This window comes from Adiantum capillus-veneris, unplaced genomic scaffold, assembly GCF_014529385.1.
Source record: "Adiantum capillus-veneris isolate H3 unplaced genomic scaffold, ASM1452938v2 Hic_scaffold_325, whole genome shotgun sequence".
Taxonomy (NCBI): Eukaryota; Viridiplantae; Streptophyta; class Polypodiopsida; order Polypodiales; family Pteridaceae; genus Adiantum; species Adiantum capillus-veneris.
Genome location: NW_028221436.1, coordinates 1,889,841 through 1,894,425, shown reverse-complemented (window position 1 = coordinate 1,894,425; position 4,585 = coordinate 1,889,841). Strand labels below are relative to the sequence as shown.

The following is a 4,585-nucleotide window of genomic DNA, read 5'->3' as shown; positions in this document are numbered from 1 at the left end:
TAGCGGAAAACGCTTTTCACATATCGAGGTCGGAATGGGATCAGGTGTTCCGCGTTTTACTAGGATGCCCGGACAAAACAAACACGCTTGATTAAGAAACAAAAAAGTGCTAACGACAAAAGCACCTGCCAGAGAAAATGCAAATACAGCTAGTACAAGCCTTTGATTATTTAATCGCTACCAACCCCACACTTCCCCCTCGCACAGTTAGCTTACCCGAACGAATTGACTTTATCAACTCACGTACAGTTAATAAAAAGACGCTAGCGCCTCCCTTTAAGATTCCCTCCAGCCACAGGTTCCCCTACGACTACCATGTTACGACTTCACCCCAGTCACTGACCCAACCGTGATATGCGCCAAGGAGACCACCCATACCAAAATGGGCCACACTCAACGCCGGCATGAAACACTTTAGCAATAGGTGATCTCTGGTCGATGCTTTGGGCGAAACCAATTCCCAGGGTGTGACGGGCGGTGTGTACGGGGCCCGGGTACGTATTCACCGCGGCATGCTGATCCGCGATTACTAGCGATTCCAACTTCATGTTCTCGAGTTGCAGAGAACAATCCGAACTGAGGCAATCTTTATGGATTCGCTCCGCCTTACGGCCCTGCTTCCTATTGTAATTGCCATTGTAGCACGTGTGTAGCCCAGCCCATAAGGGCCATGCGGACTTGACGTCATCCCCACCTTCCTCCATAGTAGAACTATAGGCAGTCTCCTGTGAGTGCAACATCGGCACAGAGGAAGTGTCATCAATCCCGTACCGCCCCGCTGACAAGTAAATAATGACATTGATCCTTTGAGAGCAGCATGTCTTAGCAACACAAAACAAGGGTTTCGCTCGTTATAGGAGTTAACCAAAAACGTCTCACGACACGAGCTGACGACAGCCATGCAGCACCTGTATGAATTTTCGTTTCATCCCGTTAAGGACAAGCACACTTGTTCATATGTCAAGTGTTCATACGTCAAGTGTTCATATGTCAAGGGCTGGTAAGGTTTTGCGCGTTGTATCGAATTAAACCACATGCTCCACCGCTTGTGCAAGCCCCCGTCAATTCCTTTGAGTTTCAGTCTTGCGACCGTACTCCCCAGGCGGAGTGTTTAATGCGTTAGCTGAGCCCCCGATCCGCGGACCAAGGACGAACACTCATCGTTTACGGCATGGACTACCAGGGTATCTAATCCTGTTTGCTCCCCAAGCTTTCGCACCCTAGCGTCAGTAGAAACCCAGAAAGCTGCCTTCGCTACTTCGGCGTTCTTTCGTATATCTCCGGATTTTATCCCTACCACACGAAATTCCACTCCCCTCTATCCCACTCAAGTGAATTGGTTTTGAAAGCATTCCGCCAGTTGAGCTGGCGCCTTTAACTTTCAACCTGATTCACTGCCTACGTGCCCTTTACGCCCAGTCATTCCGAATAACACTAGCCCCTCCCGTCTTACCGCGGCTGCTGGCACGGAATTAGCCGGGGCTTCTTTTTCGAGTCTTGTCATAATCGTCACTCGACGAAAGAGCTTTACAAGCGGCATTGCCCTTCCTCGCGTTAGCGACGTTTTTCACTCACTCACGCGATATTGCTGGATCGGGCTTTCGCCCATTGTCCAATATTCCCCACTGCTGCCTCCCTATGGAGTCTGGGCCGTGTCTCAGTCCCAGTGTGGCTGATCGTCCGAAAAGATCAGCTAAGCATCTGCGGCTTGGTCAGCCTTTACCCAACCAACTACCTAATACTACGCAGGCTCATCAAATAGCGCTTTTTAGCTTTATCGAAGCTTGCTTTTTTGCTTTCGTTTCTTTGGGATTCGGCCCAAACTGTTTGGCAGATTCCCACGCGTTACGCACCCGTTTGCCACTTTGTCTTCAACTGTTCTATAAACAGAAAACAACGTTCAACTTGCATGTGTTAAGCATATCGCCAGCGTTCATTCTGAGCCAGGATCAAACTCGGTTTTTTGGTTAAAAAAGGTCAATCTTTGTCGTTGATGATCTCTTGGTTAGTTACCAGCTCTTGCCAATAACCGTAAGCGGAACGGCCATCGGCAAGGCGAATCATCTTACGTCCCGGGATTGGGCCGAGCGGGGGTTAAGCATAATCTCAGATCAACAAAGCAGTGCTCAACTAAATAATAGATACTACCGCGACCTTTCCGATCCAGGAAAGCGACCGGACTTGAACCGGTGCCGTTTCCTTTCCTGGTACATAGGAATGCTCTATCCCTTAAGCTACGTGAGCCAAACGGGGAAGCCCAACAACCCCAAGCCCCTGTTACTTTGTCGCCTGTGCGCCTCTCTTTTTGTTGAGTGCCCAAAAACACAACACTCTGGCTATCCAATTTCACTCCACCTTATGATTGATAGCCGACAAGTACACAGCTTGCTATCAACGACCTGGCCTCTTAGTTTAGTGGTTTGTTACGTAAAGGATGGCTAAAGCCTAAAGACAAAGATTCTCTAGCGTTCTCGTATAATAGTCAAACTATAATAATCAAATGTAAATATTTGTGTGGTTAATGGACAGATCATCAAGAGGTGACTTGCGATGTTGAGAAGTCCCCACTTGCGCTTGGTCCGGGATCCCTGAGGGATAGTTTGGCTTCAGGGCGGGCGCTCCAGCAAAGCTAATTCTGTATGCCTATGCAGCGTGTTAGCCAAAGAAGAAGACTGAATTAACGCCATAGCTGCTCTCCGCAGTCTTAGTAAGAGATTTTATCCTACTTGGTTTTGTGAATAAAGAAAGTTGAACTGTGCTCGATACAAATCCGCAAGGTTTCAGAGCCTCTCCAATTCCAAAAGCATGCCCCGCACAAAAGAAACAAAAAAACAGCTTCCGCTTACGGAAAGCCCCGCAACGAAACCTAAACCAAACAAGAGCATGGTGCAATTAATGCTTTTCTTTTAACATCTGTTTTTACACATTTTCATAAATGCTTTTATGTAGTGTAGCTAGCACGCAAAAAAGCTAATGTCGAACGGAGTAAAGCAGTTGGCCGGCAAAGATTGCTTTGCTTCGATTTTGCTTTCTTTTAAAGCAAACGCATCTTTTTCTGCTTTCGCTTGTTTGCTTTCTCTATCGCATCTTTTTCTTTGCTTACAGCTTGCTTTCCTTTTCTTTTAAACGGTGTTTTTCTTTGCTTTAAAACTGCTGACAACATGTAGTGCGGGGGCAGGATTCGAACCTGCAGTCTTCAGGTCATGAGCCTGACGAGTTGGCCATTTACTCCACCCCGCAATCTTGGCCTTGGCGTTTGGGGTTGGTTGCCCACCAGCATAGGGACCACCTAGCCTACCATCGGTCCCGAGAGGTTACGTTAGCCTAGCACCTAAAGATCTAAGGGGAACGATACTCCCCAGGCGGGATACTTAACGCTAAGTTAGCTACAGCACTTAGGGGTTGATACGCGCAGCGCAGCGATTAGTCTCCATCGTTTACGGCTAGGACAGGGGTATCTAATCCCATTCGCTCCCCGCTTTCATCTCTCAGTGTCAGTGTTGGCCTAGCAGAGTGTCTTTGCCAAAGGAAAGGTGTTTGAATTGATTTCTACGCATGAAATAAATTGGAGCAGTGGTTTTAAGCCTTTTTTTTTCTCCGTGCGTCGTATCCATAACTTTTTATTCTGAAGCAGACATATCATCTCATTAGGAGTTGCCTCGATACCACCGGCATTGCAGCGCCAGTAACTTAATTATTCTCTTATCCCTCGCCCTCAAAGCGTACAGAATCAGTGACCACTCCGCATACAGCCTCAAAGCATACGCGTACAAAATCAGCGACCACTCCGGCCTCAAAGCGTACAAAATCAGGTAAAATATCTTATTTGTTCCATCCTTTGCCTTGCAGGGAATCGGTGGTTCACGTTGTAATGGATAGTAAAACTTCGATTTATCGTGGTTCGGTCTTGGATTTGACCCGTTAGAGTCTGTCTTCGGTTTGCTACTTTAGTTTCGCAACGCGCCATCTTTCATTTGTCGATGCCTCTGGCCATCTTCCTCCTTCCGTTGAGTGTAAATCCGCTACGCCTCCTTTTTTCCCCAGTTCTCGTTATTCGTTTCGCAACGATTCGAAGGCTGGCGTAAGGCTAACAAATCGGGTGTAGAGCAACTAGGCATTTCGCGTAAGTCATGAACAAAGGAGCTGTCGTCCTTTGCATTTGCTATCCTACGCTCTAAAGCTTTAATTCTGTCAAATAGTCTCTCCTTTTGTTCACGCACGACTTGTAGCTCTTTTTCAAGTTTTTTTACTTGTGTTGCGTTCGATCCTACGCTCTTCCTCAAGTATCCCACGCTCATTGCCTGTACAAATTCGTTTACGTGCATGGTCCACGATATCCGAGTAGAGACGCTAAGGTTGTACCTTTGGAAGGAATTCTGCTAAGCCGGGCGAACTGGTAAGCACTGATCCCAAGCCATACTTTGTGCATTGATCGCCTAAAGATGCTTAAAAAAAGGCTAAATGCAAGCTGGTGTCCCTTCTATCACCTTCCCTGCTTGCTTGGCAAGCTCTTAGGGATGGTGCCCTCCAGTTCATTGCTGCTGAGATCCACCCACACCAGATACTTACAGTCCCCCAGTGTGGG

General features: G+C 47.4%; 1 pseudogene; it reads right to left on the bottom strand.

The window, feature by feature from the left end:
• Positions 1 to 287: 287 nt before the first annotated feature.
• On the bottom strand, positions 288 to 1,960 carry LOC147417071 (18S ribosomal RNA; annotated as a pseudogene).
• Between the last annotated feature and the right edge of the window lie 2,625 nt (positions 1,961 to 4,585).